Source organism: Protopterus annectens, chromosome 2.part0, assembly GCF_019279795.1.
Source record: "Protopterus annectens isolate FY-2018-M chromosome 2.part0, PAN1.0, whole genome shotgun sequence".
In the NCBI taxonomy this organism is placed as follows: domain Eukaryota; kingdom Metazoa; phylum Chordata; order Ceratodontiformes; family Protopteridae; genus Protopterus; species Protopterus annectens.
In genome coordinates, this window is record NC_056728.1 from 1,138,131,288 (window position 1) to 1,138,153,391 (window position 22,104).

The window sequence follows — 22,104 nt, forward strand, 5'->3', positions numbered from 1 at the left end:
TTCAGAATGCTAGTTATGCTGAATTAATAAAGATACAAAATGCAGATGTAACTACAGCAAACAAAGTGTGGGAGGTAAATTGCTAAGAAAACAGCAAAATCAGTAAAAAGAGTGATAATGGGCAACTTAAGCATGAGAAGCAGACTGAATGGATGTTTTGGCAAATGTGCAAGATGCCACCATTCGCATACCAAATCACAACAGTGTGCTGCATATGGCAGAGGGTTTAAGAAATGCCAAAAGATGGGACATTTTGCTGCCGTGCATAAATCTAAGACAGTAACAGAAGTAGCCACTGAGAATAAAGCTTAAGAATGTGTTCAAAGAGCAATTTTTTTGATTCAGTCATTGAACACTGAATCAGACTGGCAAGTCAAACTCACAGTACATGGAACCCCAGTAAGATTTAAAATAGACACATTAGCTGATGTTGTGGTGATATCATGTAGCACTTAACAGAAGCATCGCAAAATATCCACAGTTGTAAGAAGATGAAGAAGAAAAAGAAATAAACTCGAGGAGCATGTTGCTGGGAGAAGTTTTCTGGAATTTTCAAGTTCAAACTCCAGATAGTACCTAGGAAAGCACTTAATATTGTTGCACTTTTAGTTGTTTTAGTGGTTTGTATACTTTTTACTTATTTTACTTAGTTTGATAACTTTTTAGATGTTGTTTGGCTAAACTTGCTGGCTTTAAGTCTTGAGTAGTTGTCTTGCTTTAGAAAATCACCTTGCACACAGTTCTAATTAATCAAAATGTTCTCCCTGTGATTTTATACTGTTTTTATTACTTGTTTACATTAAATTACACTTTCAGTTGAAATTGCTTATATTATGTGTTTTATAGTTGACTGGTTGTGTAATTAATAGATCCTGTTTTGTTATATCTACTGAGTATTCTTCTTTGTTAATTCATTAGCTATCATCTCCATTTTGCTAAAGAATTTCCTTGTGAGTTTCCTCTCTTTTTCCCACTTTTACAATTTAGTCTTACATTGAAGTGCATTTTCAGTTGTTTTTCTAATGAAGGTATAAACAGTTGTGGTTATTTGGTGGCAGGGAATACATTTCTGCTGTTCCTGACAGGTGGGCATTAATGTCAGGTGTTCTAACTTCTTTCTTATTTGTTCTTCCATTTTTTTTTCCTCGACTTAACAGTGGATGTTGTAGATCAGTGCAGTGCCTTGCAATTCTGTATTCGACAGATGCAGGCACTTTCATTTTCAAATTGTCTCATAAGAATTTTAAGCTTGTATACATCATAGCTCTAAGCGGCATTAAAACCATTGAAAGTCTAAAGCCAATCTCATAGCCAGTCTAGATCATATTATTTACTGCCTACTTGGTTTTGGCATTTGAACCACTTTTTTCTATCTACATTGATTAGCTTACGCCAAATCAATATCAGAACTAAGAGCTGAAATGCTATTATAATCTCCTATTTGCCCTTTAAACCGACCTTATTGCTAGGCTAGTCTAGAATATTAACTACATACTGTTAACTGAGTGTTCAAAACATCAGTTAATCAATGTTTATGATTTTTCTCCAAATACTTTAATCCAGAAACTGAAACACTATTATATTTTGTTATTCTTCCTGGACACACCTCACACCCTTGGTTAAAATGGAACGTTAGCAAACTAGTCTATCATCTGGTGTCAGCCTCATAGCACTTAGTATTCTCAAGCAATGTAAGAACTGCCTAATGTTCACAGACAATAATCTGTTACTTCAATGTTCACTCACTGACCTTTCTGCGAAAGATGTAAATACCTAGCCAAATTCAAAGCCACATTCCCACAATCAAACTCATCCCTCTCTCACACCGTAATCCACATGTATACAAGTCCTAGCTGGATTATCAAATTTACACTTTAACGAAAATGAAAACACCAAGACTCTATTACTGAAAGAGCAGTTGGCTGACTTCCCTTTAAGCGAATGTGGTCCTGGCAGTGTGAGAAGCAGGGCTACATATGCATGTTGCATGGCAGATATGCCGGCAGCTGGGAGGTAAATGTTTAAGTTTAGAGTGTTTTACATAGGGATTTTATTTTGTTTTGGCTCTAGGTGCAGATTGCACTAAAGTGACTCTCTGGGAATCCACTCATGTTGTCACTGAAGTGCGATCTCAGACCTGATATATATAATTTGTGAGGAGGGTTGGTGGCACAGCCCCCCACATGGGGGGGTGCAGGGGGGCTTGCCCCCTACAAAACTAGATGATATGTGTTATTTTGTGTTTGATTTTTGTAGTGTTGTTTTGTCGGTCATTTGTTATTCGATGGAGTGAGGTTTCAGGATTTTAAGTTTTCGTTAATGAGGTCTTCATGTTTTTATTCTCATTAAAATGTAAATTCAGTGATCCAACTAGGATCCACATATACACACTAAATTATCATATGCTGAGCCACTAAAAAATCTTTACCCAAAATGCAATGGACTATTAGGTGCAAGGCCTAAGCACTGCAATACCAGTTAGAGACAACGTAGCTAAGAGTCACCAGAAAATAACACATTCTAGACATATTACACCTAAGCAATCTTCAGACACAAAAATAAATGTACTAGTGACTAGTAACTCCACAGTTAGGTACACAGATTTTGCACTCATGGGGCTGGATGGAATACTGTGAGCTTCCTTTTAGCAGCCAATATTGTTGATGCTTCAAGGGCCCTTAAAACCCTTAAAAAGTCAAATATAAGTATGCCACTGTGAGGCCAATGTTGGGTTAAATGACCTGGTGACAGTACCCTAAGAGCTATGAAAAAAATGACATGACAGACCTCTCCATGCATATCACAAATGCAGGAAAAACAGGAGTAAGTGGAATCCTTTCAGCACCAAAAATTGTGCTCAGGTATTAAAAAAAAGATACTTTTTAACAATTAAACAGCTGGTGTTTTTCATGGGGGATCCAGTATGTGTCAGCAAGGGATGAGATGCCTGACAATTCTTGCTTCACCAGAGGCATTTTGTATAATTTTTTCCAAGGTTTCCACATATTGGAGAAAGTTTTTGCCCCAACTGTGCCTTTTTTTAGGTAATGCCTACTAAAGAGCCTGCCAAAATTACATCCAAAACAAATCAGTCATTGAATCATATCAAGGTGGCTCTAAATAGAAAACTAATATACCCTGAGGCCCTCCTGCATTTGGAGCATATTCAGGAATGGGTTGTTACAGAAACTTAGTTTAAGTGTCCAGAGAACACTCCCTCAATTCCTGGGTTTTGTACTTGCCACTTGTTTAGATCTGATGGTAACTATGGTGATGCATCCATATTTAATAGAGACCATGTTACTTTGAGACAGGTACACAGAAGATCAGAAACAGAGCTCATAGAAAGCAATAACTTTAACTTGGCTACTCTGAATTCACAACTTACTTAGCAGGATGGACAGGATATTAATCTTGATTGTGGTCACTGAAAAGAAGAGTAAAATGTCCCTTCCTTCTTATTTGAGCTCATGAAAATGATTATTTACTTGTTGGTGGTTTGTGCAATGATACATTGCCAGATTGCAGATACCTGTCTGCACTTTTTACACTTCAAGAAGCACACTTTCTTCAGAAGCAAAGTAAGTTCATGACAATTGTATAGTTCCTACTACTTAAAAAAGATCAAGAAAATGGAAGTTCTTAACATCCACACAAAAGAGGATAAAGCACTGAAAATATATACCCAGTTGCAATCCTTTTTATGTATAAATAGAGCAATTAAAACAGTTTAACTAATTAAATTCATTTAATAGAAATGAGCAAAGCCTCATGTTTTTATTGAAGACATGCCCTTTAAAAGGAAAAATGGTCGGTAAACAAAACTCAGGAAAGCTGTTAAACAATGTGCAGTGTGTGATACAGACCGACATTAGAAGCAGTTCATGTCTCCAACTGCTATCCTACCTATCTTGGCCCTCCTGTTATGGAACTGTAACGTTTAATTGGTTGTTTTATTGAAAAAAATGTAGGATGATATATCCATTCACATTCTAATGCTATATTTAAGCCATTACTTTAAAAATGCAAGTGTTAGAATAAAGTTCCATGGTACTGTCAGTTAAGTATGTTGTTATGTGTGAGTGTAAACACACCCAGATAGTTTTCAGAGGAACCTGTTCTTATAAACTGCTTGTAATACCAGTTATGCTTATATATTCATCTTATTTAAATGCCTTATTATTGCCATGGTAATATTTAGCTGCATATTTTCATCTTTTTCTGTGTTTTACTTTCATTTCCTTTAAAACCAGGACTAGAAAACTAGTTTTGTAACTGCAGGAAACTCCTTTGTAATGTATGGTTTCATTTTGGCATATTATGGTAGTTAGTTTATAAATACTGAGGATATGACTTGTAATGAAGATACAAATCATTGCATAAAAATAATAAACTGAGATATCCAAATAATGGCAAAAGGAGCAAATATATCGCATTAGTTGAGTGTTATATGGAAATAGCATCATGTAAGGGAAACTATTTTAGGCTTGAATAACGTGTGTAATATTTTATTTGTTCTGACATTTTCATAAATTTGCGGTGACTATATCAGTGACACCTGAAGGAACATAGCTTTAGTTACATGATACACAGCATGGAAATATGGTAGGCTACTTGTCAAATCAGGATAGAAAATAACTTTTTCCTTTTCTGTATGGTGTCTTGGATATTAAATGGTAGGCCTGTCTGATGCACTTTATTAAGAGCAAGCCATGCTACTGTGAAATACATGCAATCATTTTCCAGACTTGTTTCATTCTGAGTACCGAGGTTAACTAACTCAGCTGTCTCTGCAACATAAACCGAGAAGATGTTTCCTAGATATTAAGCCGTGGACCCTAAACTGCAGTTACTATGATTACCATGAAGACTGGAATCCTAATTAAAATAGTTAAATCATTTTAAGGAGTATATCTTCAAAACAAAGCACTGTCAATAAGTAATTCAGGACATGGGCCAAAGTTACTCTTGTATTTTTTTTCTCTATTGAAGATTTTTATCTTGCCTTCCAAACACTTAAAAAAATAGAAAAAAAATATGTGTTAATGGAGTGACTGAAAGTAAAGTACAAGAACTCATGATAGCAGAAGTTACTTCACATAAAAGTACCCACAGCTACCGCATAATTGAAGAAGTGATATTTTGATACCCCAGGAAAATAAACATAGATTATACTTGGCATGTATTACTAAGCTACACTTGTGCCTTGTATAAGGGTGTAATCTTAGGAAATCATAAAGTGCCTGAACCCATTTCAGGCATCATTATATTTTCTTTCTGTGAATTAGTATTGCTTTGTATGCATAAAATGATCCACATAGAGAAAGCTCTGTATTACTTAGAACATTTTCAATCCAGTATTTTGTTACACACACCTGTAAAACTGAACAGGAGCCAAAAGGAAACTGCTTCCCAGCAATTTTTACAAAATGATACTATTTCAATCAGCTTTATTTGTTTTTCAAACCAGATACTTTGCAACGTGTGTGTATTCTGTCATAAATTTGTCACTGGTGGGTGGTGTTTCTTTGATAACAACCGTGGGTGGCAGTCAAATTGATTGATAAGCTAAGTACATGTGGAATGTAACCAGGTAGCTAAATGCAGCGAGGCAGGTGACACAAAGTGCACGTGGAACTTTATGCAGTGTGAATGAAGCTTTTGGTGATGTGTAAACTAAGAATATATCTGTTTAAGCCACACACAGGTTGATAACTGATGGAAAAGGCAGACTGAAAAATCCAAATGTTACGTACGTAGCTTGGAGGGTAGACACATTTTAATGTGAGTGTTATACAAGGGAAGATGAGAAAAAGATTATCAGAGTGAAAGAGGTGGCCAGCTATTATTCACAAATGAGTGGAAAACCATACTTAACTGCAGACAGAGCAAGGAGGAATGTTATTTTGCACTATGAAAAATAAAGAAACACACAATGCAACAAAGCATATCTGCATAAGAACACTTACTTTAGTCACAGTGCATTTGGGTTGCATACATCGCAATTAATTTAATGCATCCAGCATTCTTGACTGTTGCAAGTTTTACTATGCAGAGGTGTTCATGAGAATTAACATAATTATTGATGGAGTGTGCTATAATATGGGAGTTAATATGTACTATATTTGGTCACTTATGATAACTGCTATGTCTGCACAGTAGATACAAAATTATAAATTTAGCTCATTAAGAACAGTGAGACAAAACTACACAAAATATCATCACATTCCCTGACTGATGTCCTACAACTGATAAGTACACACCTTCAGTTTCAGGTACTAGTGAACCCCATAGGGTTGACACAAAAGCACAGTGGTTAGCATTGCTTAGTCCTCCAGTTCAGCTCAAAACTGGGATGCTTTTTGTGCAGAGTTTGCATACAGGGCTGGATCATGGTCATATGGGTTCTTAGACAAGATAATGGACCAGGGTCCCCTCAACAATGCACTGTCCCTTTACTGGGCCATCTCTCCAAAACTACTATAAAGTATTATTTTTTTCAGTGGGCACACTGTTTTACTTTTACATTTACAGTAATCTGAGAGCTTTGGATTTACTCTTTTTCGTTAGCATATCTTATGCTGGATCCAGTGTTATCTTTATTTCACATGAATAAATCGCTCTTCAGAGGAGTGTTTCACATTGGATCATCTCCCCAAGAGAGTGGTATTGGTTTCAAACAGAACTTACATTTTTCTATGTAGCCCTTGCCCAAGGCTCCTTTCAATGCAGGTTATTCTCCTCCCTTGAAATTTCTTTCTTGGAACACATATATGCCTGTGTGAGGAAAATCCTTTTTGCATGCAACGTAACAGTAAAAATTGTTTTTTGTAAGGAGCAAGATTCCCTGTACCTCCATGTTAGGGTCTGTGTACTCCATACTCTCTTGCTAATTACATATACTAACTATGAGATTGCACAATCTCTGGGGAGGGGAATATTCCTCAATCCCAGAGACTGTCACTCTCACACACCTGTTGATCATCTGTGCGGTTGACCAAAGTGTGTTGACAAAACAACTGTTGGCATTTGGGAGTTTCAAACAAAGTCACTGCTCCTATATACATATATATATATATATATATATATATATATATATATATATATATATATATATATATATATATGTATATATATATATATATATATATATATATATATATATATATATATATATATATATATGGGTCTGTATATGCGTGTGTGTGTGTGTGTGTGTATATGTATATATATATATATATATATATATATATATATATATATATATATATATATATATATATATATATATATCCTCATCCGTGGTCCGGTACCAGATTTCAGCATCAAGATATCCTAATAAATAACTACATAAAAGAAAAAAGGACAGATTTTTCAAACTGATGTTTAAGCCAGCCTACTTTCCTAACTTTGCACATTCAGTGTTGTAAAGTGAGAGCTTGAAACAAAGTATCATATTTACAAGCATGTCAAACATACAATTATAATGTTATGGACTGGCATACTCAGTTTGCTTAACCAAAAACATTTTTTAGCATACTCACAATTTGTATAAAAAAACTAGAGAGCTTCTGCTGTACATAAGTTAAAGCAAACAATATTTGTAATGAGTGAAAAGTATGTAAAACTACAAAATAATAATAAAAATACACGTGAACAGATGGCAAATAACATTTAACATGTTTAGCACTTTTGTCTCAAATATTAAAAGTGAGGCATCATAAATGAAAGCACTAAAGCTATTGTGTGTTTTTCTGACTTACCAAAGTTGCTAGGAGATAAAATTAATATTGTATATACAGGGAAGTAAACAAGAGGATCTTTGAACAGTGCTGTTTACTTTTAAAAGTGAAATATGATAATTCATGAGGGTGCAAAACATACGACTCTTTACTCTCCTTGCCAGTAATAATCTGAACTTGAGTAGCAGGACACAGCATTTTTATGACATACTTATGAAATTCTCCATGTTGATCTTGTCAGGGCACAAGTAGAGATGCTAGGAAGTAGTTAAGAAACCAGTGTGTCTCTTTTTTTCCTGTAAAGCTATTTGTTCAAAGGATGTATCCGTAATGGCATCAAAATTTGCTGAAGGACATCTTGGTTTTAACTCCTCCTTCTTACTGTTTCTCAATGACTATACTGGCAGGTCTACATGATAGCTTTGCACCGTAAAATTTCTGTCATCAACAAAAATGTTCATTACATACAGGTTTTGATTCTTAGCCTTTTTCCTACAGTGCCTTTGTAAATAACAAATGCAATGCAATGACTAGAAGCTTAAACGAGGGGTGGACTATGTAGGATGGTTGCACAGTTTCTGCAAAAAAAGTGAGATTTATACAGTACGCATGCTCCCATGGGTTTGTTAAGGGAATCAACAATTGTGATACTGAAAAAGCTACTAATCCCATGTAGTGGCCAAGGCCTCTAATACTTGCCCATGAAAAAGTAGAGGACTGAGTAATTAGGAGTGTGACAATAGGAGGGACTTCCAGCCATGCCAGGAGAACTAGGGTAGTGGATTTGTAAAATATAACTGCACAGCTAACTGGAATTTTGTAAATAATTATATATCATTTGTATATCAAACTGATTTGTACAGATGCTTGTGTTGAAAATGTATTTGCAAGGTTTGTTTGTGTTAAAATGTATCAGCAGTGTGCCCTGCTGGAAGGAAAAGAAATGTACATGCATTATTGTAACTGTTTAAAAGTATGCATTGTAACAACATATACTGGAAGTGAAGAGGTTAATCTTAATCTATCTGACTTTACAAAATATTCTTGAAATTAAATTACTTTATGAGTTAAGCCATAAAGATGTTATCCCACAGTTTTGAATGTAGCCAGAGATGCAATGTCCAGAAGAGTGAAATAGTTTTATGGTTTTATGACTTCCAGCAGCTACACCACATCTGAGCAAAGTTCTATCTGTGTGTATTGTAGCACATAGATGCTAAAACCTGGTAGCTGCTACTGATGGGAGATAGTGTGGGAAACAGAGCCAGATAACCAGATGTATGTGATGTCATTCTGTACAGAAATAATGTTTTAATATTTGATGAGACTGAAGTCTCAACAGCATTCTGTATTCTCTTGTGGATCTGAGAACAAGGACCATGTACCCATTTTGCCTTGCTCTATTCAGTAATAGGAGCAGTAATTATTTTAGTCAATCAGGAATAGATAGGGAGACTAGCTAAGTACTGTTTTTCTATAACTGTGCAAAACTTTCCATTGATGTTATTTTTAATATTCCCAGTGACTGAAACTCTAGTGTTTACTGTGACTAGATATTTAGTATGTTCTTGTTCTTTTATTATTTATTATTAAATATATTTAAACTTTTCATTGTGGCTGGTCCTTTTTTAGAAATTATTTAAGCTTTGAGAGTATTTGCATGTATTTATTATGTGATAACTCTGGCTTCTCCTTAAAGCCTTGCTGTTTGGTTAACATTACCATTTGTATTAACATTAATTTCACTCAGTATAACTGGGTACCCTTGTAAGAGCCTTAAAGTATCTGGTAGGGATTCTGATGGCAGTGAAAACTACCTCATAGTCTGGGCAGAAGGGGGCACAACAGGTGAATCTGTGCCAGCCTTTCCCATGTTTGTGTGTGTGTGTGAGCATGTGTGTGTGTGTGTGTGTGTGTGTGTGTGTGTGTGTGTGTGTGTGTGTGTGTGTGTGTGTGTGTGTGTGTGCAAATCAAATCTCAAAGAGTGTGTTTGTCAACTGCTTGCAGCAGGGACACAAAACACTGGTTTCACAGAGAGGGTATGGAACCCCAGCTAAGGACTCACCTCTGAGCTGTGCCAGTGGGGAGTATTATTGGGTGTCTGGACAGACATAGAAAGAAACCAGCCCCTGGCCTTAGCATATTCCCTGGGTGCTCTTACAGGAAATTGTGCTTGATGCAGAGAGGTCTGTATCTGGAAATACTGAGTGTATCCATTTGTATTCCAAGTGAACGTCCCTCTCCAGTTTCAGTGGTGAGGATTCAGACTCCTTGATTACTGGCCCACTGTGGGGACATCACATATTGGTGAGCAGTGGTGTGGATATTGAACTTCTGTAGCCTGTAAGCAGTTGTCACTAAAGGTGTGCATTCTTTCAGCATCCACAAGGTAGACATTCAGAGTTTCATTTCACAACAATTTTATTCATGTATTTTTTTGCTAGTTTAATTTAGTCAGGGACAGCAGGCAAAATGCCAGCAAAGGATTATGGAAAGCTGACAAAGAACCAGTTGGCCAAGGTGTACAAAGCCAAAGGATTGATGCATGCCAACCAACTAAAGAGGAAATTATTTCAGCCTTAGTGACAGCTCAGACCAGCAACCAGGAGGATAACCAGCCTGGTGATGGGAATTTGCAGCCCTCAGAAACAGGACAGTTCACTTTCCTGACAGGATTTAAAAATTCATCTGGAGTTAAACAGACTTGAACTGGAGACCAAATGTTTGGAAATGGAATCAGCAGGGAGACTTCAGTGTTTGGAGGCCAAAGAAGCTAAGAAGCAGCATAAATATGAGAGGGAGATGCTGACTTTTTGATGGGGTTATGGAGGTAATAGGGAAGGGAATAACTGAACCATAGAAGCAATGAAGGTCAGTAAACTTCTTCCACAGTTCACATAGGGTGATAATTTTGATAGTTTTATTCATATATTTGAAAAAGTATACAAACAGTATGTTGACTAAGGGATCTGGGTATGGCTTCTGACCTCCTTACTTCATGGTAAAGTTATAACTGCTGTTTCTAAATTGTCTGATATTGATTGTCTAAACTGTGAAAAAGTCAAGAAATGTTTACTTGAATGCTTTAAGTTAACACCTGAAGTTTACAGAAAAAAGTTTTATGAGCATAGATGCAAGGCAGATGAAAGTGTGTGTGATTATATTGCTGAGTTATGCACTTATTTTCATAGGTAGTTGAGTGGGTGTCAGGTCACCACATTTTTTTCAAAAACATTTTTATTTTGTTTTCATTATAAACATGCGTACATGTACATATAACAAATGCAATAAAACAATAACAAAACCATTTACAATATTTACATTCATCTATGATAAACAATCATTTTATCCATGAGAAGTTATCAGTATTTGTTCAAAAAGTTTTCCAATTTTTGCCATGCTATTTTATTATGAGTAATTTTTATGAGTTCTATAACAAATGGTTTGCAGTTCGTTTTTACAAACAACTTTTGCTAAATTAATACAATCTTTAAACATCAAATCTTGTTTACTTTTCCAGTTCAAAGTAATAACTTTTCTGGCAATTGTAAAAATTGACCAGAGTAACTGAATCTGAGATTTAGGTATTACATTAGGTATAGGAAAATTGAATAGGATTAGTGAATTAGAAATATGACCGTTATCAGACCATAAAGCATTTACAAAACATCTGAAGTCTTTCTAGTATTGAACAACGTTTCTGCATTCAATGAACATGTGAACCCAGTTGGCCTCTAGTAATTAATCAATTTCTAACATTTACTTTCACTGTTTCTGACTATATGATTTATTTTATGTGGAGTATTGAAACTCCTGTTCATAAATTCCCATGTATACAATCTCCAATATAATGAAGAAGAGGTACTATACGTAGAATTCAATAACAATTTTTTGGATTCATCAGACATTTGTTCTCCATTAATCTTTACATAGTAATTCCAAAAATCTGAGTCAAACTTTAGAGTGCTTCTCTTAGCATCTTAGAGATAGGTGAGATACTTAATTTTTGATTATCTGTCTTTTCAAGACACCTAATAAAAAGCTGACACAAACTAGGTATAGATTCGGTCTCTAGGTTGATTGATGCTCTCATTTTGTTTTCTATAAAGTGCCATAATGAGTGTATAAACAACCAACTGTCTTGACTACTATCAAAACCACACAAAAGAGAGTTTAATGGTTTAATACTCTTATTTTCAATAAACTGATGCCAGAATATCAAGTTATTTTCCTTTAATGTTTGCATTGCATTGATGTTGAATGAATCTAGGCAATCAGGGGAGTATGCTATAGGGAATATAAGAAATGGAAATTGTTTAATGTTGTAGTTACAATCAATTATATTTTTAAAGTTATTAAATATTTGAGTAATGCCATCAGAAAACTGATTAAACGTATTAAATAAATAAAATTCATGTAAAAGCCAATGAACTCTACTTATTCCATATTGTTCCTTAAATTGATTTTCTATAGTTCTGACATCAGTTATATGAATATCATGTATTGTTTTCCAGCCAGATATATAGGTAGGTGTGATCTAATGTAATATTACATTAATTATAACTGATTTGGAATACCAATCTAAGCTAGGGAATGCTATCCCATTACTGTTCCAAGCTCTAATATGCAATTTATATTCAATCCCAGGTTTTAAGGGGAACCATAAAAATTTAAGTAGTATGGAATCTAATGTTTTAAATATATTTTTGGGAGGGGGTAGTATCAATGACCGTATATAAAACAAAATTTTAGGTAAAATTATCATTTTAATTAAAGAAAGCCTATTTTCCATTGTGAAGAACATTTTATTCCATATTTTGATTAGTTTACTAATGGTGGTTATTAAATTATTGTAGTTTAGTTTAACAGACTCTTTCCATGTACTCTTTATACTGACACCCAAATATTCGAATACATCATTCTCCCAATTAAACAGGCTATTCTCTCTTAGGTTTTTGTTGATCGTTTTGTTAATTAGTAATGTTTTAAATTTATTATGATTAAATTTAAGCCCTGAAATTATTTCAAACTTGCTTAAGGTATTTATAACATCATGCAAAGAACCATCAATATCACCCAACGTTAACAACATATCATCAGCAAATAATTGTATCTTAGGACAATAGTCCTAATTAATTTGAAAACCTTTTATATTTTGCTTGCTTCTGATATATGTAGCAAAAGATTCCATTGAAAGAGCAAACAATAATGGTGACAAAGGACAACCTTGTCTAGTTTCTTTGAGGATTTCTAGTGGTGAGAATAGACATGATCCAATTTTCACATAAGCTTGTGCCCCACTATAAATTTTCCTTAATAAGTTGACAAAATCTGAGGAGACTTCAAAACCAATCAGAATTCATTGTAGATAAGGCCAACTTATAGAATCAAAAGCCTTTTCCATGTCTAGGCTGATAATAGCTGTTTTTTTTTGTATTTGCATGCTATGTCTATTAATGATAGTAATTTAATAATGCTATTTAATAATGCTATCTTACACTTTTCTATGAAGAATGAACCCTGTCTGATCATTATGTATTAGATTAGGTAATATATTCTTTATCTTATTAGCTAATATTGTCATGAAAATTTTATAATCAGTGTTTAGTAAGGAAATTGGCCTATATGAATCACACGATTTGGGGTCCTTACCTTGTTTTAATATGGGGGATATAATTGACCATTTCCACGATGGGGGTGGTACACATTTTTGCTTAACCATAATAAAGGCATTTATCATTTTCTTTATTATATACTCAGGAAAAATCTTATTTAGTTCAGGAATTATTCCACCCAGTTCTGGAGCTTTATTATCTTTTAAATGTTTTATTTGTTCTTTCACTTCTGTTAGTGTTATCTGTTTATTTAACATGTTATTTTGTTGCATTGACACCTTAGTAGTTATATTTTCTTGAATAAAAGTATTTATTAAATTATCTGTCTCCAAAAGTGGTGTGTTATTATTTATATCTTTATAGTAGTTTTTGAACACTTCTAATATGCCCATTAAGTCAGACGTACTCTTAACTGAACCATCACTTTTATATTTAATGTCATTAATAAGATTGTTTATTTTTTGGATCTTGCTGCTATTTTATGTAGATGTTTGCCATTTACAGCATAAGATTGTAATTTATTTTTTGCAAGTTTATGGCTACCTTATGATTCAGAACTTCCAAGTATTTTTGATTTAACTTAGTAATTTCATTATGAGCTACTTTGTTATTTTGGTTTTCCATCCATTTTTATCTTCACTATGTTTTTTTGTAAGTGTAAAAGTTCTTTGTCCCACTCTCTCCTTTTTAAGGTACCAAGATTTTATTCTACCATATATATAAACTTTAAAGGTGTCCCATAGCATAATATCAGTCACTTCACCATTATCATTTGTTTCCATAAACATGTCTATTTCTTTTATTATCCATTCCCTAAAATCATTTAACTTAGTTATATAAGCAGGAATTCTTTGCAGAAATCTTAAATAATCTGTATGTGTAGTTAATGTAAAGTTTATAGCATTATGGTCTGAAAGTGGGTAAGTCATTATAGATATGTCACTTATTTTAGATTATATATTATTTGATACAAAGACCTTATCAATGTTAGTTTGTGTACCAAACCAATATGAATAGTGAGTATAGAATAAGGAATAATGTTCTCTTAGCCCATGTACATCTTTAAGATTCATCTGGTTTGTAAAGTCACTTAACTTATTGGCTTGAGATGTTAGTTTTATTCTACCACTTTTAGAAGTAGCATTGCCTGATAATAGACAGTTAAAATCACCTGCTGCTATAATTTCCCCTTTTGCCTTTAAAGTAATCAGGTCCAGATATTTATCAACATATTTAGTACTCAGTCCTGGTATCCAGTATGTATTAATCAAAGTGTAATACTTCCTATTGATTTTCCAAAATAACCATGCTTAGCATCCCATCTTTATCTGAAATTGTATCTCTAATCCTTAGCATAGTATAAGTATTTTCCATAGAATAAGAGTGCCCCTTCTCTTAGTCTTAAAGCATGAATCAGCCAGAATGGTATAGCCATTGAATGAGTATTTTTGTAGATCTTTTTTTAATAGATGGGTTTCCAGTAAAAAGATGATCTGGGCTTTATGCATTTTGATATATTTAAGCAAACCAACTCTTTTGACATTATTGTTCAAACCAATAATATTTAATGATAAACATTTATAAGCCATTGACTATAATGTATATGTTATTACTAACTGAAAGACCTTTCTTCTGTGTTGACTTGAAATCTACTGAAAACGTACTTATCATGGATGCATAACGTGTATTATTAAGCACTACTTTCATAAACCCCAAACTATTTACAAACACATAAATGAAACATAAAGTTTCTGGTTTAGTTAAAAACTTAACTAAACCATCCATCCACCACCTCTCCAATACCAAATGACACAAATTATCCATCTCTGCTTAGAATATAGTATACAAACAAAAAAGGAAAGCATTATGAAAGCAACTAAAGAAATCTGAATTCATGAAATATACATTAGAATGAGTGTCCAATAAATCTGAAGCTATATGAAGATGTTGCATATGATAATAGCACATTTAATATGAAAATATGCCAGAAATACACATTAGATCAAAGTATGTATAAACATTAGAAGCTGAAGGTTAAGAAGATTGTCACTATTTCCAAGAATTTTCAAGAAACATCAGCTAATTTAACCATCTAAATCTATTTAACATTTTGCATATAAGGATCTGTTGAATATATATATATATATATATATATATATATATATATATATATATATATATAAAACACTTATTACAACATAACTATTATATTTTGTAATTATACATATATTACTCATATGTATTAACAATATCTATGTTGACATCTTTCATCAGGAAGGGGGAGAGAGAGAGAGAGAGAAAAGGGGCCTCACAACCCTCTGTTTAATTACTAAAGGCTTAGTTATATAACATAAGTCTGATGTTAATATGCATAATGAGGTTTCTAATACAGCTCCTAGTTCACTTGATGTAATTTAGTTACTAATAGTGTCATTGAATGTGCGGAATGTATATATCTATAAGAGAACATAGACATTTTCAAAGGAGTTAAACACTTTTGTCAGAACTAATTATTTACCATTTAAAGTATCTAGTGAAGGATCACAGAATTTCAAGAGAAAAGAATTCTAAGTACAACTATTTAACACGTTCAAAGGGTCAAATGATGTCATCACTGTTGTTTCTTCAAGCTGCAGCTTCATAAACTTGTTAAAAGGTATCTAAATAGGCTCATGTACAACAGAAGTTGTCTCTAGTGAAGATCAAAGCATTTTCAGCGGGAAATTCAGATCTTGAAGCTTTTAGAGTTTACAGAAAGTAAAAAAAAAAAAAAAAACACTCAAGCTGCCTTGTCAATGCATGTTATAAATCTCCACAATGAGAATAGTCACACAGACCACCAGTTTCCTCACAAAACACCAGCATCATGAAAAAAAATAACCCTTCCATATAAAAACAGCTATTTAGAAGTAATAACAGCTGCCTCATATCAGAAATCATATTATAACATTTCAATCATTTACCCACCAGTTAGCCAGGCCAGAGAGAGAGAGCGAGAGAGTGAAAGAAAAAGGAACCTATATAACTTATATTTAGCTATCTATAAAACACCATTAATGTACTGTATTAATGTTTAAATGTATCTAAACAGTCTAAAACATCTAGTTAGAAACACTAATCAGTTAATCTAGTTAATCTAGTTAGAATCAGTTAATCTAGTTAGAAACACTAATCAGAAACACCTTTTTTAATGGACTTTGGTATTAAGTCAAATTATACTATTACTGAAAAACTAGAAGACATATATAATTTGTAGTTATTTAAAAGGGGAAAGTATGTAAAGGACTTATAATGGGGAAAAGAGAGAAAAGCAACATTGGTAACAAAAAAAGAATAGGAAGAAAGGAGAAAAAGAGAGAGAGATAGAGAATGTTATTTAAATACTTAGTAGTATATGCAATTATAAGAAGTAGATATAGAAAGGAAAAGAGAAAGTTAATAGTAAAAATGATTAGCATTAGCTTACAGCATAGAGACTTTCCAGAATCAAATATATTATGATTCATAAAACAAAGCATTTAAAATTAGAAGGAATTTATTCAGTTGTCCTTTAGTTTCTTAGTTTTGTTTGCTCCTTCCTTCACAGACCATCCATTTTTTGTTGTCTGTCTCTTCAAACTCTGGGATGACCATTCCATTTCTTCTATGTCCGACAGTATTTTCTTCTTTTGCATAAATTCTACTGCTTCTTGTAGGGAATCAAAGATTTTCATTCCTTCTGGCAAGGTGATTTTTTTTCTTGCAGGAAAAAGAATTTGAGCTTTAAAACTGGCTTTTTCAAGTACTTAATTAGAGGAACATAATCCTTTCTTCTGGATATGACTATAGAGGTGTAGTCATTGTCAAAACAAATAACTTTGTCACCCCTCTTGATAGGGAAATTAGTCCAAGATGATTTCAGCACTAAGTCCTTGTCTTGCAAGGAAATATATCTAGCTATTATAGACCTGGGTTAGAGGAACTCAGAGATGAAGCTGGATTTGACAGGGACTGATGACCCCTCTCAGTTCCCAAAGAGAGGGATTCAAGCATGTTTAGTACTGATGAAAATCACTTATTGATGAATTGAATCATGTTAGCACTCTCTTCTTTCTCAGGAATTCCATATATTCTTATGTTATTCTTCCTTGATCTACTTTCAAGTTCTTCCAGTTTCTCAATAAGCCTGGCATTTTGTTTCAGAAGAAATTCATTGTGATATTCATTTTATGTCACTCTAGTATACAGGTCAGTTACTGTTTCCTCTAAGGCAAGAATCTGGTCAGAATGTGTTTTTACTATTCCATTTAGAAGTTCCAGTTGTTTACTGCATTCTTGTTTGATAATATCCATTTTGTTTTTGAATTTGTCCATTTTTAGTGACAGTTGTTGGATGTTTGTTATTATAAGATGTAGTTCTTTCTTCACTGCACTCTCCTGGTGTGGGTTCTTTGAGTTGCTCATCTTGAGATCTCCAGTAGAAAACTTCTTGACAGGAATAATTTAAAAATTCTCTTGACTGTGTATTAATTTTTAGAAAATAATAAACAGTCTATGTTAATTTAACCTTTATTATACTTTTAGTTAGATTTTTCTGAAAAATAAAGTATATTTCCTGTCAGGATATTAAAATCTAAGCCGAGCTATGGATTTCTGCTGCTATCAGACTGACATCTTGGCCACACCCCCAGGTCAGCACTTTTGAAGGGCTTGCAGATCTTTTGGTGAGGGAACAAACCCTTAGCACTTTGCCGGAGAACATGAGAATCTGGTTGGCAGACTGACAGTGCAGCTCTGCAGATGAGTAGGAGAAAAACGGGGATCTCTACTTAGCAAGCAGAACATCACTGCACAGGAATTGGATATCCACTGCTGCACATGGATATAAGGGAACTCATGGTGGGCAGCCTAAACTGTCACAACAGAGTCCTTCAGTAACAGGGGAAGCCACTAGTTTGGGCGAATGGCCAGGATTGAGTGTTAAATGTTTTAAATGTGTCAAGGGGAGCCATGTAGTATATAGATGTCCACAGAGTCAAGGTGGGGAACAAAAGGTGGGGAAGCCAGCGAGTGGGAATAACAGTATTGCAGTGGTAAGTTGTCTGAAGACAACAGGGGTACCAAACTATCACGAGATGTTATATCCTGTCTTAGTGGGTGGAAAACAGTCTACTGCTAAGAGAGACACAGCCTCTGAAATAACCTTTGTGAAGCTTGCAGTGGTTAAAGAGGAGCAGTACTCACTTGGTCAGTCCGCTCCAGTCAGAGCTTTAGGAGGGACCCCATTACAAATGCCTTTGGTCAGGGATCACCTTGACTGGGAGGGTAGAAAAGGAAGCAAGCAAATAGTTGCGTTTGAGGATATCCCTGCAGATGTCTTGATAGGGAATAATTTTGATAATGCAGTACCTTGTGTGCATGCAGTTACATGCAGTCAGGCTTGGAGACAGGCATGTGGATCTGGTAGTCTGGGGGAGACCCAGACAGATACCACACTTGAAGCCAGGGCTGGTGAGGTGGCTATTTCAGGGAGAGACTTCCCTGTAGCAGTAAGCCTGAAGGTGAGCCACAGCTGCTGGTGGGTACTGATGTTCCCTTTGACAGAGTGACTGCAAGGGCAAAGGTGAGTGGTAGTACTCAGGCTGACAGTGATATACTGCTGTCAGAGGATACCAGACTTCCTGTGGAAGGGGACTTGGGAGGAGTCAGAAAAGTAGAACTGATGTAGCTTGAGGTAGGTAGCTAGGGAGGCACCTGATTGTCATGGAAATGGGGAGTCTGTATACTGGAACAAAAGGTTACTATATAGAGAGTGGACTCCTGAGGGAGGGCTAGAGGATGAGGTAATATAACAGATGGTGGTGCCTAGATGCTACCATCTGGCACTTCTATCCATAGCCCATGACATTTCTTGCACAGGTCATACTGTATGGGTATAAAGCATACCAAGAGACATATTATGCAGAACTTACATTGACCTGGGTTTGCAAGGCATGTAACAGGGTACTGCAGGACCTGTAAGCAGTGCCAAAAAGTAGGCAAGGCAGGGGACAAGGTCAAAGCTCCTTTGATGCCTTTGCCTATGGCTGAGTAGCCATTTCAAAGAGTAGCTATGGATGTTATGGGGCCCCTGAGTACCCCAAGCTCAACAGAGAAGAAGTATACCCTGATGGTAGTAGATTATGCTCCTGGATAGCCTGAAGCAGTGGCTCTCTCCTCCATCGAGACGAAGAAGGTGGCAAATGCTTTGCTAGAGATTTCCAGGAAGGTAGGTTTCCCAAGAGAAATACTGACTGAGGTGCAAGTTTCATGCCAGACCTGCTGGCTTGTCTGTGGAAGCACTATGTGGTGAAGCACCTAAAGGCCATACCTACCATCCCCAGACTAATAGTCTTGTGGAGAGGTTAAACTCTACACTAAAGACCATGCTACAGGCATTTGCAGATCAGTTTAGGAGAAAGTGGGACAAATATTTGCCCTATCTCTGTTTTCTTACAGAGAGGTACACCAGGAATCCACAAGTTTTTGCCCTTTGAATTGCTGTAAGGGCATAGGGTGAGGAGACCTTTAGATTTGATTTGTGATAAGTGTGAGGGTTAGTGTGAATCCCACAAGGATCTGTTGTGGCATATGCCCTAAACTTCAGGACAATGCTCAGTAAGCTCATGGGCTTGGCCCAGGAGAACCTGTCAGGAACCCAACAGCAGGAAAAGGTCTGGTATGACAAAAATGCTATAGCAAGAGATTATGCTGTGGGGCAGCAGGTGATGGTTCTCATTCTTGTCAGGTACAATAAGCTTCAGGCAGCTTGGAAGGGACCCTTCAAAATGGTAAGGAAGGTTAGCGATGTTAACTACATGGTATAACTGCTAGGCAGGAAGTAGTGGCACAAATTGTACTATGTTAACATGATGAAACCTTATCTTGATAGGGAGGTCCTGGTGCTAAGTATTCTTCAGTAGGAGGCAGAAGAAGTCTGAGGGGGATCTATGGCTACAGGGAGCCAACCAGCAAAATCCCAAGTTACTATGGTGAAGCCTAGGGTTTTAGGTATATGATATGACAGTGCAGCACTGTAGTGGGGTCAGCAATGCCCAGGCAGATGGAATCAAGACAGGGTATGGGATAAAGTATTTCCGGATAGACTAATTTCTCTCAAGCAATGCTTCTCGAGTGTCACTTGAAAAACTAGCTTGAGTCTTTAAAGAGGGAGAAGTGTGATGATAGGAGGTACTGCCAGCCATGCCAGGAAATAAAGGGAAGTGGATTTGTACATATGCCAGCTCAGCTAACTGGAATTGTGTAAAGAATGGTATGTCATTTGCCAGTGGCAGCTTGTGATATTGGACTGCAGGACTGCAGCCACCCCAGCTGTAAACCAAAATAAAAAAAAATCCCCAGCTGTAAACCAAAATAAAAAAAAAAACCCAGAACTCCACGCATGCATGCTCAAAAATTTGAATCCAGACTGCTGTTTAACCAGTCCAGATTCAGAAAGAAGGCAGCAGTCTACAGATGTCCCAGAAGTCTATGCAGTTACAACCACATAGACTAGAAAGGGATCAGACTGCATGGTCTGCAGTCTATGCATGCTCGGAACAAACTAGAGGCAAGAGGCAGCACATGCATGCATGGCATTCAGGTGCCGAGAAACAAGAGCTGCTGCTGCAATTTGAACTCAGAGCAGACTTTTGCATGAGGAACTGGCTTGGCTTATTTATTCTGACACCGAGAAACAGGAGCTGCAGACTTTTGAATGGAGGATGGTATGGGGAACTGGCTTATTTATTCCAGAGCTGCGGACTTTTGGGACTGGTGTGTGTGTGTGTGTGTGTGTGTGTGTGTGTGTGTGTGTGTGTGTGTGTGTGTGTGTGTGTGTGTGTGTGTCTGTAATACATCAAGTAACTATAACTGGTGACTAGAGAGAGAGTAACTCAGGATCAAACCCTCAACCTTGGGTGTAGGTTGCAAAATCCTTAATTCCTTACCCACCACCACTTGTGAAAAGCATTCAGATTTTTGCCTCATATTTTTGTTCTGTTCTGTGCTTCATAAGATCTGTGTTTTTTTCTGCATTTAAAATTCACTAAATAATGACAGACATTTGAATTTCAGACTTCATATTCTTCAGAAAGCACATGGTAACATGAAACATTTTATTCTAGTAATTTTCTAAGTTTATAAGATCAATATTTGAAATCTGTCCCTATTTTTGGGGCTGCATTCTCCCATTATTATCTTTGTGCATGTTTTTGTGCTAAGAGGTTGAGAGCTATGGTGAGAACTGAATACACTGAATATGTTTGGGAGCTGTATTCTCCCATTATTGGCTTTGTCCAGGTGTTTTGTGCTAAGACATTGAGAGCTATGGTGAGAACTGAATTCACTAAATGATAGCCATTTAAGTTTCAGTCTTCCTTTCCTTCAAGAAACAGATGATTGCATAGTGGTATGTTGCTCTGACTGTAGTGTACAGGGTCCTGGGTTCAAGGATTGGCAGTGAAATGCATGGCGGTAGCACAGCATTTTATTCTAGCAACTTTCCAAGGTTATACAAGCAATGTTTAAAATGTAAAACCACAAAATCAGTCACTAGGCCACACAGGTTTCTGAGTTCTGAATAAATCTAAAGGCAAGTAATGATAAAAACACAGAAGAACTCAGGCATGACCAAGGTTTCCAGTTTAAAGTGAAGATTGAAGATGCATCTGATGAAGCAGATTTTCCTGTGAAAGCGCTTACATTTTAACATTAAAACTTCAATTGAA